Source organism: Bubalus bubalis, chromosome 2, assembly GCF_019923935.1.
Source record: "Bubalus bubalis isolate 160015118507 breed Murrah chromosome 2, NDDB_SH_1, whole genome shotgun sequence".
Classification (NCBI taxonomy): domain Eukaryota; kingdom Metazoa; phylum Chordata; class Mammalia; order Artiodactyla; family Bovidae; genus Bubalus; species Bubalus bubalis.
Window position 1 is genome coordinate 76,474,616 of NC_059158.1, and position 14,298 is coordinate 76,488,913.

At 43.0% G+C, this 14,298-nt stretch overlaps 2 non-coding genes across 2 annotated transcripts; one reads left to right on the top strand and one right to left on the bottom strand.

The window, feature by feature from the left end:
• The first annotated feature begins 911 nt into the window (after positions 1-911).
• Positions 912-984, top strand: TRNAG-CCC. The gene has a single exon. It is a non-coding gene; the product is annotated as a tRNA-Gly (tRNA).
• An 853-nt stretch (positions 985-1,837) lies between these two features.
• TRNAG-CCC lies at positions 1,838-1,910 on the bottom strand. The gene has a single exon. It is a non-coding gene; the product is annotated as a tRNA-Gly (tRNA).
• Positions 1,911-14,298: the final 12,388 nt, after the last annotated feature.

Consider the following 14,298-nt stretch of genomic DNA (forward strand, 5'->3'; position numbering starts at 1 on the left):
CTCTAGGGCCCCATGTTCTCATTTGTAAGATTAAGAAGGTGAGCCTGATGTCTAGGTGCTGTAGACACAGCAATCGCCTGTGCCCATCCAGCACTTAGGGCATGCCAGCCATTCTTCTACGCCTTCACTCCTATTAACTCCACGATCATGGCAGCCCATAAAGGTAAGAGGTTATTTTCCCCACCTTTCAGAGGTGGTAATGGTTATGTTTGAAGCCAGGTGGTCAGGTCCTACAGCCCACACTTTTTTAAGAAACTTTTTTTTGTATATTGGAGTAAAGCTGACGAACAATGTTGTGTTAATTTCAACTGTAGACAGAGTGATTCAGTTATACATATACGTGTATCTATTCCTAAAGGGAATCAGTCCTGAACATTCATTGGAAGGACTGATGCTGAAACTGAAGCGCCAATACTTTGGCCACCTGATGCGGAGAACTGATTCACTGGAAAAGACCCTAATGCTGGGAAAGATTGAATGCAGGAGGAGAAGGGGATGGCAGAAGTGAGATGGTTGGATGGCTTCACCAACGTGATGGACATGAGTTTGAGCAAGCTCTGGGAGTTGGTAATGGACAGGGAAGCCTGCCATGCTGCAGTCCATGGGGTCGTAAAGAGTCGGACATGACTGAGCAACTGAACTGAACTGAACTGATTCATTTTTAAATTCTTTTCCCAACTACGTTGTTACAGAATATTGGGCAGAGTTCCCCGTGCTATACAGTAGGTCCTTGTTGATTATCCATGAAGAAGAACAGCGCTGTTTCTTTCTGTGAGTTTAGGCTTAAATTGTGGAGAGCCTCCAAGAGTTTCACATTTGGTACTTTTAGAATGTTTTCCCCTCACTCTGGGTTCTTTGTGAACAGAGAGATTCATGAAGAGATTTTTCCTTAAGGAGGCAGCATGGGGATTTCCCTGGTGGTCCAGTGGCTAAGACTCTGCATTCCCAATGCAGGGAGCCTGGGTTCAATCCCTGGTCAGGGAACTAGATCCCACATGCCACAGCTAAGACCCAGCACAACCAAATAAATACATGAATATTTGTAAGAAAGGAGGCAGCATGATGTAATAGTTTAAAATGTGGGTTGTAGCTCCTGGGCATATACCTGGAGAAAAACATGGTCTGAAAGGATGCAAGCATCCCAGTGTTCATTGTAGCACTGTTTACAAGAGTCAAGACACAGAAATAACCTAGATGTCCTCTGACAGAAGAATGGATAAAGAAGATGTGATGTCTATGTACAATGGAATAGTAGTCATTAAAAAGAATGAGATAATGCCATTTGCAGCAACATGCTATTATTGAGCGAAGTGTCAGATAAAGAAAGAGAAATATCAAATGTGGAATCTAAAGTAAACTTGTAGACCCTAACCTTTCCCCCAACGCTTCCCCTCTGGTAACCATAAGTTCTTTCTTTAAGACTGCGAATTTGTTTCTATTTTGTAAATAAATTCATTTGTATTATTTTTTTTAGATTCCACATTTGATATTTCTCTTTCTTTATCTGACACTTCGCTCAATAATAGCATGTTGCTGCAAATGGCATTATCTCATTCTTTTTAATGACTACTATTCCATTGTACATAGACATCACATCTTCTTTATCCATTCTTCTGTCAGAGGACATCTAGGTTATTTCTGTGTCTTGACTCTTGTAAACAGTGCTACAATGAACACTGGGATGCTTGCATCCTTTCAGACCATGTTTTTCTCCAGGTATATGCCCAGGAGCTACAACCCACATTTTAAACTATTACATCATGCTGCCTCCTTTCTTACAAATATTCATGTATTTATTTGGTTGTGCTGGGTCTTAGCTGTGGCATGTGGGATCTAGTTCCCTGACCAGGGATTGAACCCAGGCTCCCTGCATTGGGAATGCAGAGTCTTAGCCACTGGACCACCAGGGAAATCCCCATGCTGCCTCCTTAAGGAAAAATCTCTTCATGAATCTCTCTGTTCACAAAGAACCCAGAGTGAGGGGAAAACATTCTAAAAGTACCAAATGTGAAACTCTTGGAGGCTCTCCACAATTTAAGCCTAAACTCACAGAAAGAAACAGCGCTGTTCTTCTTCCAGGTGTCTTAACTACCGTAGCATATAAAAAGGAGATTGGGAGTACAACAGCTCTCTCCTCTGAGCTTTTAACAGTATTAAAGCGAGTTACATGTTGGCTTTTAAACCTAGATTGTATCCTTAAACTAAAATAACAGTTGTTTAGACGACATCGATGTTTTTGGCAGTCTCTTAGCAAAGTTGGCCAATTATGTGAACCCAAAACACTAAGCTTATCTGGTTTGCAAAAGCCATTTGGAGACTTGAGTGCACTGATATGAGTAGCTTTTCAAGGGAATCTGAAGAAGAAATCTAAGCACGAGACTTTTTATCTGCTCTTGTCTGGCTCCCTATTCTAATACATCAATCAGTCAATGAATGGTTTATATTCGCATGGTGCACTGGGTAGATATGAGGTCTATGGTTGTGCCCCAAAACAGCAATTATTTATGTCAGTACCTGACTTTTATTTGCTCTCTTTTTCTCAGCCCAGTTTCTTCTATAACAAGCAATGCATTTAATAAGCAAACTCTTAGGTGAATTTCTTGCATTTATAATCACTCATTAGAAAGCCTAGGTTTTGGCTGTCCTAGGTCAGTGAGTCAGAAGCCTGTGGGGTATACAGGGATTCTCTGTGCTGGGCTGTGCTTAGTCGCTCAGTCATGTCGACTCTTTGCAACTGCATAGACTATAGCCCGCCAGGCTCCTCTGTCCATGGGGATTCTCCAGGCAAGAATACTGGACGGAGTCTCTGGGCTTTGTTAAATCTGATTCTGACTCTGTAGGTCTGGGGTGGGCTGAGGTCCTACACCTCTAATAATTCCTAGCTGACACTGATGCTGCTGGTCCCCTACTCAGATTGAGAATCTACCTCTTATACCTCAGTGAATGGACAAGAGCAGCGGCTTTGGTGACAAACCAATCTGACTAGGAGTCATCAGAGGTGGTGCCTTTGTAGCATATCTCAAGGGCTCTGCTTGGTAATGACCTTCCATTTCCAGAAGAGGGGGAAAAAGCCACCCCAAGTAAGTTACTCCTTTATCTTCTTAATATAGATGAAGAGAGATATCAATTTATTCCAGGTTTTGGTGAGGACAGGCACTAAGGGTACTATGGGGTGCTGGGGACCCCATGAGGGGAGCTACGGGATGCAGAAATGGGGAGGGACCAGGAATGATGGAAGGAAGGCTGGACCTGGGGACCAGAGGAGATGCCGCAGGTGTACCGTGCCTTCCACCAGTGACAGAGGATCCTGATGAAATGCAGGTTGGCCTTGGGCTTACAGTCCTGCCCAACTTTCCTGCACATGTAGCTTCAATAAGGGGTTTTCCTGATACAGAAAGAGAACCAAAGCTTAGAGCTGGAGCCTGCACTAAGCTTCTGATAAGAAGGAGAAAGAAGCAGCAGGGTACCTCGGTGGGAGGGGGGATCTGATAATACAGCACTTAAGAACACAGGCCCTGGATCCAGGTGGGCTGGGTTCAAATCCTGCCCCAGTCACCCACCAACTATCTGTCTTAGGGCTTTGCGTTCTCACTGATCAAACAAGATGGGAAGAAATTAAGAATTTACTCCAATATCCACTCCCATCTTCTTCCTTCGGAGAAGGCAATGGCACCCCACTCCAGTACTCTTGCCCGGAAAATCCCATGGACGGAGGAGCCTGGTAGGCTGCAGTCCATGGGGTCGCTAAGAGTCGGACACAACTGAGTGACTTCACTTTCACTTTTCACTTTCATGCATTGGAGAAGGAAATGGCAACCCACTCCAGTGTTCTTGCCTGGAGAATCCCAGGGTCAGGGGAGCCTGGTGGGCTGCCGTTTCTTCCTTAGAACTCAAATATTTACATTACTGACTGTGAAACAGTAAGATTAGATTTCTCAGCCTCCCTTGCAGCTAGATATAAACATGTAACTAAATTCTAACCAATGAAATGTAAGCAGAAGTATTGTTTGGATTTCTAAGAATAAGAAAAGGTGGCCCCTTCACCCTCCTTTCCTGCTTCTTGCTGCCTGAAACAGATGTGATGATTGGAGCTACTGAGGAAAACATGTAACTATAAGCTCCATATGGTGGAACAGAAAGATCGAGCTCTCTCATGACACCATGGAGCCACCACATCAGGAGCAGCCCGGCCTACTTCTAAGTATTTTATTATTTTTTTTTTAAATGGGAGAAAAATTAACTTCTATCTTATTTAAGCCATTACTGTTTAGGATATTTCTGCATAAGCAGCTGAACTTAATATTAACTGATACAAGGATAAGATTAGCAACTACCTCACCCCGTGTGTGTGAGAACTAAATGAGAGAATGTGCATAAAATTCTTAGCACAATTCCAAGCATGTATAAGTCTCAATAATTGTTTGTTATTATTATTTACTGATTGAGAGAGACAGGGCTTAGAATGATAGCTCAGAGCTAACTTGACAAGGAACTCAGTCACCAACCAGGCCCCAAAGTTTAAAAATGGGATGAAAAAAAATAAATAAATAAAAGTGGATGACTGAGACCCAGAGAGGCAGAAGCTATTGAACAGAACGCCCAGCCTGAAAGAGGCAGCCCAAGCCTCCTCACATCCATGTGCTGCAAAGCCTTTCTCAAAGCCGAGGAGTGGCTGAGACAGGATGAATCAAGTCACAAGGTGACCCCTAAATAATAGGAAACATGAATGTCCTGAGGGGAGCTAAACATTTAATTCTGAGGCTTTGATTCAAACAAAATCACTCTACATTTGATTATTTACTTAACTACCAGGAAACAGGGGGTTGGGGGAGGAGAGGATGAATAGGAGATCAGGGTTGGCTTCATAATGGACTCTGCCGTGTTTGTGTCTGGAAGCCTGCCAGGTCCATCAACTGCTGCTGTGGACGGAGGCCTGAGATACTGGTCATGAAGGAAGTGGGCTTTTTTGATATCTCTTCCTTGGCTGGCCCCTGCCCTGGACCCAGAAAGAAATCCTCCCTAGGTGCTCTAAAGAGTCCCCTCCTGGGCTGTCTGATGCCAGAGGCCTATGACTGCTCACTCACTCATCTTCCCAACTCTGACCCACAGAATCCCTTGCCTGCCTTAAACTCAACAAGGCAGTCTTGGTCTGTTTGATGCTCCTCAGAGACAGGACTCAGTCTGGTTTCCTTGGGTCCGTAGCAAGACCACAGAGGATGGTGTGACCTTGATGACTTGAGAGCCCCCTGCCCCTAATCTGCTCAGAATAGCAATCTCCATCCAAACAGTCACACATGCCACCAAAACACTGGCTCCAGTCGCTCAAGGAAGCTCCACAATAAGTTACCCAGAAAGTCTCTTGGGCAGGAATGACAAATGGTTGTTTTTCATGTGCCACCTGCTTACTTAGTACCAGTTTCCTGGAGAGCTGTGTCGAGAAGGATTCTGAAGCTCAGCAGTAAGAAATTCTGCAGTGTACTAGCATTGCCATGGGCCTGGCAAGAGAAAAAATCATGGGTTCCTACATTTGCCATCCTCAGCCTAGATTTCAGATGAGCAAGAGGTGTGTTAGACCATCAACCTCAAACTAGTTCATCACAGATCTGTGTCTTAGAGGAACTGTGGAGCACCAGCCTGCGGCTCGTAAACACATCCTGACTCCCTTCTCACACACAGCTTACATAAAGAATCATTTCAAGTTGCCCTCATTTTTGCCATTTTTGCCTTTGAAAGCACTTAATCAGCAGAATTCACTGAACGGTATATGGTTGGGTGTTTACTCTGAACAACTAAAGCATAAGTAAAATACAGAATATCACTCTGGGCGCACGTTCTCTTCTCTGGAAATCCCCAATCTCCATTTTTGGGGATGGGCCCCTGGCAGGTGCTCAGCCACATCATCTTGTCCACAGCAAGAGTCAGGGAGCAGGGAAACCACAAGGAGCTGCAGTTCCCTGGGGATGGTCAAAATAGAGCTGTTACCACAGTGGAATCCAAAGAGATGAAAGCAAGAGGGGCTGCTAGAACTTGGAAGCAGAGAGTCATACTGAGAAGGTAAACTTAAGATAACCTGTGATTGCCGGCCAAGAGACTGGCCAACCCAAGGCATTTCCCAAGTTAGGAACCCAGGGAAGAAACATGCTGATCTCATTCTCCTTTCTTCCTCTGATTTCCTGGTAGGATACACCATGGACCAAACCCAGCCGGAAATCAAGAGAACAGGAACCCATTTATACAGTCACTAAAGCCCATCATAGTTCACAGAAGCAGAGGACAGACTGGGAAGGGTAGAAAGCCAACTGGAGAGGCAAATGGGAACGACCTCGCACAGGCCTAGAGAACTCGTGCCCTGGTCTTCCTTCCCCTTGAGATCTGGGAAATCGGTGATTTCTGGGACTTGCTGAATTTTTCCAGTTTCCTCCCAGTAGAGCATTTTTTCTGCTTAAGCTAGCTAGACTTGGTTTCTGACATCTGTCACCCAAAGAATCTTACTTATCATGCCCAGCCTGTGTGAGAACGACCATATGTAGACAGTAAAACCCCAGTGAATTCCACTGGTGCTCAGCCACACCAGAGCAGCCCCAGCTCACACTCAGAGCTGTCTCTTCATGCCAGCCACCAGCATTTTGGGATTGACTAATCTGGTATTTCCTAAATAATAATCTGTTGAAAAAAGTGATTGTTCATAGTTAGTTATCAATAAGAAAATGATAAAGCTGAGTGCATCCCCCAAAACTCAAGTGTGTTATAATGAATTACATATACAATAATGTATATTCTATCCTAAGTTTAGATTCTGAGTTATTACTTGATTTACAATTCCAAGGATTTTTCCCTTGGGAGAGGGGATGATTGAATCCATCCTGTCTAGCACTCACAGAACTTTGACCAAGATACTTAATGTGAATTCTTTTAAATAGTCTGAAAGTAGGAAATAATATGAGAAAGGAAGAAAATTTGCACTAATTACTCAAAAAAAAAAAAAAAAGAAAAGAAAAGAAAAGAAAAAACAGTCAACTTTGTATAAATAAAATTTCCTCTGCAAGTGATTTTCAACAAGAACTTTGTTTAGGCACTCTTGTGGGCTTGTGTATTTCAAAAAAAAAAAAAAAATCATATGATAAAATGAAAATTAGTATGTTGAATTACAAATCCCTCAGAATATGACCTTATTTGAAAATAGGGTATTTAAGGAAGCAAGTTAAAATAAGGTCATTAGGGTGGGCCCAAATCCAGTATGGCTGAAGTTCTTATGAGAAAAGGAAATCTGGATACAGACACACACAGAAGGAAGACTGTCTGCAAACACAGAGAGAAGATGGCCATCTACAAGCCAAGGAGAGAGGCCGGGAACAGATCCTGCCCTCAAGGCCCTTAGAAGATATCCAAATTTGATCTTGGCCTTCTAGCCTCCAGAACTGTGAGAAAATAGGTTTCTATTGTTTGAGCCAACCAGCCTGCGGTGTCTTGTTATGGCACCTGACAAACAAATGCCACACCGTAACAGCAACACCAGCAAACACGTGCACAGGGGTTGTTAAATGCCAGGCACTGCTTCCAATGTGACGCACGTTGACTCATTCAATCTTCACAGCTTCTGGAGGTAAGATCACGTTTATCATTTCTATGTGATAGATGAGGAAACTGAGGCATGGAGAGGTTCAGTCACTTGTCTAATGTCACACATGAAACAAATAGAAGAATTTGGATGATAAGACTCACTCTAAATTCAGACTCTATACCCCACCGCCTCTTGGGTGCAGAACTTCAAGACTCCTCCTCCTACCCCAACTCCTAAGCTGCTACTAGCTAGACCGCATGAAAAGTCAGATCACACAGGTGCATCCATACTCAAGTACTCAAGCCCCTTTGATGGGGACTTCCCTGCTGGTCCAGTGGCCAGGACTCCACACTCCCAATGCAGGGGGCCCTGGTTCGAACCTGGTCCCTGGGAACCTTGCTCCCTGGTCAGGGAACAAGATCTCACATGCTGCAACTGAGGGTTTGCATGCCACAGCTAAGAGTTCAAATGCTGCAACTAAAAAGAGGCCATGTTCTGCAACTAAAGATCCTGCATGCTGCAATTAAGACCCAGTGCAACCAAGTAAAAAAATAAACATATATTTTAAATTTTAAGCCCCTATGATGAATCTGATACCCTCAGAGACATTGAAACCACACTGTCATGGATTAAATTTTGAGTTCCCCCAAATTCATATGTTGAAATTCTAACCCCCATGTGAGGGTATTATGAGGCGGGGCCTTGAGAGATGAAGCCCTCATGAATGGGCTTATACAATTATAAGAAGAAACACAAGAGAGATGATTTTTCTCTTGGCCATGTGAGGGTATAATAAGAAGATGCTCCTCTGCAAACCAAGAAGAGTGTCCTCATGGATACTGGATTTGCTACCACCTTATTCTCAGACTTCCCAGCCTACAGAACCAGGAGAAATAAATGTCTGTGGCTTAAGCCACCAGTTTATGATACTCTGTTATAGCAGCCCAAACTGAGACACAGTCTTAAAAATTACTGGGGATAAGACATGGGAGACTGAACCAACCTTATCCCACAATCGAGGCATGCAGTTCAGTTCAACATAATCTGTTGGGATGATAGAGTATGCTTCCCCAAGTGCTTATGGATCATGCCGGAACCTTTGCCAATTAAAGTCCTGTCGGATCTATTTACTTATCCAGGGATGCTCCCAGGACAATTAAAGGCATGCAGCTTAGGCATTGCCTTTGAAACCCCTTTCCTGCTGCTTGCCAGTGTCAACAGCCACCACCACCACCAGCACCACTTGGCATAACCTCCAAAGGGGGTGGATGAAGCCAAAATAGTGTCTGCTTCATCGGGTTGTTGTGAGAATTTAATTTAATTTTAGTAGATAGTGAGCTCTCAGTAAATGTTAGTCCTTTTTCCCATTGCAACCGCTTGGTATAGCCTTGTAAAGGCTAAAGACGAAACTGTTGGCTATAAACTTGTGCTGTGTTTACATTTTAACTCATTTTATTAAACTGAACCTCCTCTCCTGACTTTTGCAGGGTTAGTGACTTGTGTGCAGGCAGATGTGAAAGATACAGACTGTGCCCAGCCTGTACGGTCAGCATGTGGTTGTGAGTACTACGCTTGCTGCAGGAACTCCTTCATCTCAGTAGCTGCCTGGAAGGGAAGGGGGCTCATGACATACAAAAACAGGGAAGAGGCATTCTCCACCCAGAATCAGCATTCTGAAAGGATGACCCTGTTCATCCCAGTTCTGTATTGGCCAGACTCTCCTGTCCATCAAAAGTGCTAATATCCAGCTGCTGTAAAATACAGGAGCTGTGATTTATTCTGCAGTGCACCATGCCAGTCCAGACCATGCTTCAAAATCCTGGTTTTCCCCTTTGCACAAAAGAGTTCGGACAAAACAAAGCTGGGATGAGCAAGGTCATGAGCTCCTATACCCTATTGGCCAAAGAATGGGAGACAAAGGCAAAACAAAGACTGGCTATCCAGAGCTTTGCAGATTGTGGGAAGTGGTGTTGCCAAGGTGATGATTTAGCGCTAGACAGGAGGAGCTGGTGTTAACAAGGACAGGAGACCCAAGCCACATTTCCTGAAAGGGAGGAGAGCAACTCAGAGGGAATTTACCACCAATTGGTAGGATTTCCATGTTTTGTCTAAAATATGTATTTCGAGCCTGCCCTATGTTGGAAAATTTTGTTCAGAACTCTGAACTCTGAACACAGCAGACTTATCACATCCTGACTGTCAGAGATAATTTAAAATCAGATGCGAGGGAAGGAAGGGACATTAAAAGTCATGGTTGTTGTCCAATCCAAGCCTGATAAAAAGCATTTGATAACAGTCTATTTATAGAGACATATGGGATGGTCATCAGCAGCATAGAGCCCAGGCACTGGGCCCCAGCTCCAATGCCGGATTTTGCAAGAGACACCCACTAGTTAGGGAAATCATTTAACCTCCTGGTACTCAGATTAGATCACCAATGAAAATGAGTAAGACCCGTACAATTTCAGATTGGAGAGAAAAAGGCAGGAAAAGCCTGACTCCTCACATTTAGTTTGGAATATTAACTATTCCTTTTCTTTTTTAAAACCAGAACACATTGTCAGGGGACAACAGATCAACATGTTTGTTTATTTATGCTTAACTCATCGACTTGCCTACCAAGGACCATTAACAGCTCTAATTTCTAAGCCAATTCTGTATTTGAATAAAAATGTGGTTTTTTTCTAAGAGAAAGTCAACTCCAGGCAGATCTATATTCAACTCAAAACTCACCTCTGCACCCTTCAAGTCATTTACTCGGTTCTCTTATTTTATAAACAGTGGAAGTTATTTATTAGCAAGTGAGAAAAGTCACGGAATAAAACCAGGGGACTGTGCCCACTATTAAGCCATGAACAGTTAGTTCTTTAGAAACTAGGAAGGGAATAAAGGCAGAGCCTGAGGGCACAGCCAAGGAGCATGGTTATTTCTCTGATATAAAACTGGGATCTAAGTGTTTTCTGAGTGTTTGTTACAGACACAGCACAGAATTTCACAAGCTAAATGAACAGACATCACCAAGACAGCAACATCTTTTGCATGACACATTACTGGTTGACCAAGTGCTTTGCTTTTATCTATATCCCTTCATTTGATTCTCATACCCCTTTGAAAAGTCAACAGATAAGGTATGGACTATTATCTCTATTTTATGCAAGGGGCAACAGATGCCCATAGAGTATCCAAGGCAGATTTGTAAACAGGGAATGATGCAACCTATGAGGTTTTTACAGACACCAAACAATAGAGCCAGGATCTAAATCTAGAGCCTCAGATTGCTAACCCTGTCCTATAAAAACCTCAAGACATCACGACCACCATCCACAACTTCCAAAATGAAACTTTCTGTTCAAACATAAAGGCCCTACAAGTAGTCATGACATCCACGTAAAAGCAGACTCCTTTCTCTGTGGAATTTCACTCAGCATTATTCTCAGATCAGATCAGATCAGTCGCTCAGTCGTGTCCGACTCTTTGTGACCCCATGAATCGCAGCACGCCAGGCCTTCCTGTCCATCACCAACTCCCGGAGTTCACTCAGACTCACGTCCATCGAGTCAGTGATGCCATCCAGCCATCTCATCCTCTGTTGTCCCCTTCTCCTCCTGCCCACAATCCCTCCCAGCATCAGAGTCTTTTCCAATGAGTCAACTCTTTGCATGAGGTGGCCAAAGTACTGGAGCTTCAGCTTTAGCATCATTCCTTCCAAAGAAATCCCAGGGCTGATCTCCTTCAGAATGGACTGGTTGGATCTCCTTGCAGTCCAAGGGACTCTCAAGAGTCTTCTCCAACACCACAGTTCAAAAGCATCAATTCTTCGGTGCTCAGCCTTCTTCACAGTCCAACTCTCACATCCATACGTGACCACAGGAAAAACCATAGCCTTGACTAGACGAACCTTTGTTGGCAAAGTAATGTCTCTGCTTTTGAATATGCTATCTAGGTTGGTCATAACTTTCCTTCCAAGGAGTAAGCGTCTTTTAACTTCATGGCTGCAGTCACCATTTGTAGTGATTTTGGAGCCCAGAAAAATAAAGTCTGACACTGTTTCCACTGTTTCCCCATCTATTTCCCATGAAGTGGTGGGACCGGATGCCATGATCTTCGTTTTCTGAATGTTGAGCTTTAAGCCAACTTTTTCACTCTCCTCTTTCACTTTCATCAAGAGGCTTTTGAGTTCCTCTTCACTTTCTGCCATAAGGGTGGTGTCATCTGCATATCTGAGGTTATTGATATTTCTCCTGGCAATCTTGATTCCAGCTTGTGCTTCTTCCAGCCCAGCGTTTCTCATGATGTACTCTGCATATAAGTTAAATAAACAGGGTGACAATATATAGCCTTGACAAACTCCTTTTCCTATTTGGAACCAGTCTGTTGTTCCATGTCCAGTTCTAACTGTTGCTTCCTGACTTGCATACAAATTTCTCAAGAGGCAGATCAGGTGGTCTGGTATTCCCATCTCTTTCAGAATTTCCCACAGTTTATTGTGATCCACACAGTCAAAGGCTTTGGCATAGTCAATAAAGCAGAAATAGATGCTTTTCTGGAACTCTCTTGCTTTTTCCATGATCCAGCGGATGTTGGCAATTTGATCTCTGGTTCCTCTGCCTTTTCTAAAACCAGCTTGAACATCAGGAAGTTCACGGTTCACATATTGCTGAAGCCTGGCTTGGAGAATTTTGAGCATTACTTTACTAGCGTGTGAGATGAGTGCAATTGTGCGGTAGTTTGAGCATTCTTTGGCATTGCCTTTCTTTGGGATTGGAATGAAAACTGACCTTTTCCAGTCCTGTGGCCAGTGCTGAGTTTTCCAAATTTGCTGGCATATTGAGTGCAGCACTTTCACAGCATCATCTTTCAGGATTTGGAATAGCTCAACTGGAATTCTATCACCTCCACTAGCTTTGTTCATAGTGATGCTTTCTAAGGCCCACTTGACTTCACATTCCAGGATGTCTGGCTCTAGGTCCGTGATCACACCATCGTGATTATCTGGGTTGTGAAGATCTTTTTTGTACAGTTCTTCTGTGTATTCTTGCCATCTCTTCTTAATATCTTCTGCTTCTGTTAGGTCCATACCATTTCTGTCCTTTATCGAGCCCATCTTTGCATGAAATGTTCCTTTGGTATCTCTGATTTTCTTGAAGAGATCCCAAGTCTTTCCCATTCTGTTGTTTTCCTCTATTTCTTTGCATTGATCGCTGAAGAAGGCTTTCTTATCTCTTCTTGGTATTCTTTGGAACTCTGCATTCAGATGTTTATAGCTTTCCTTTTCTCCTTTGCTTTTCGCTTCTCTTCTTTTCACAGCTATTTGTAAGGCCTCCCCAGACAGCCATTTTGCTTTTTTGCATTTCTTTTCTATGGGAATGGTCTTGATCCCTGTCTCCTGTACAATGTCACGAACCTCATTCCATAGTTCATCAGGCACTCTATCTATCAGATCTAGGACCTTAAATCTATTACTCACTTAGCATTATTCTAGAGCATCACAAAATCTTAGATATGAAAATACTCCCTAGTCCAGTGTTCCTTTTTTATAAACAGATAAAGAAATTAAGGCACAGAGATTTTAGGTAATTTGCCCCAAATCACACAGCTGAATGATTTGTACTGGTTAAAATTTTTAAATCAATTCACTCATTCCACAGGTTATAATTAGAAAGTGTCCATTTACATAATGTGACCTTAGTTAAACACCATATTTAAGTGGGCAATTAGGTGGCCTTAATCTGATTCTACTGGTTCTCAAGTGATTCAAAGTTAAAAATTCATAGCACATGCTCCAGATGCCAAAGACAAGTAGCTGGGAAAAACTGGGTAGTTACATGTAAAAGAATAAAATTAGAGCATTTTCTAACACCATATACAAAAATAAAATTTTAAATGGCAGACCTAAATATAAGAATCAGTTCAGTTCAGTCGCTCAGTCATGTCCGACTCTTTGTGACTCCATGGCCTGCAGCATGCCCAACTCCCTGTCCAAAAACAAAATATAAGACTGGAAACCATAAAACTCCTAGAAGAAAACATAGGTGGAAAATTCTTTGACATAAATCATAGCAGTATTTTTTTGGACCTGTCTCCTAAGGCAATGCAAACAAAAGCAAAAATAAACAAATGAGACCTGCTGCTAAGTCACTTCAGTCGTGTCCGACTCTGTGTGACCCCATAGATGGCAGCCCACCAGGCTCCCCCGTCCCTGGGATTCTCCAGGCAAGAACACTGGAGTGGGTTGCCATTTCCTTCTCCAATGCATGAAAGTGAAAAGTGAAAGTGAAGCCGCTCAGTTGTGTCCGACCCTCAGCGACCCATGGACTGCAGCCTACCAGGCTCCTCTGTCCATGGGATTTTCCAGGGAGGAGTACTGGAGTGGGGTGCCATTGCCTGATTTTGCTTAGTAAATGAAACCATCAACAATTTACTGAGTGAGAGAAACTATCTGCAAATGATATGACTGATAAGGGGTTAATATCCAAAATATATAAACAGCTCACACAACTCAATATCAAAAAATAAACAACCCAATTAAAAAATGACAGGAAGACCCAAACAGACTTCTTTTTCAAAGAAGACACACAGATGGCCAACAGGTACGTGAAAAGATGCTTGACGTCATTAATCATCAGAAAAATGCAAATCCAAACCACAATGAGATATCACCTCATACCTGTCAGAATGGTTATCATCAAAAAGACCACACATAAACAAGTTTTGTCAAGGATGTAGAGAAAAGGGAC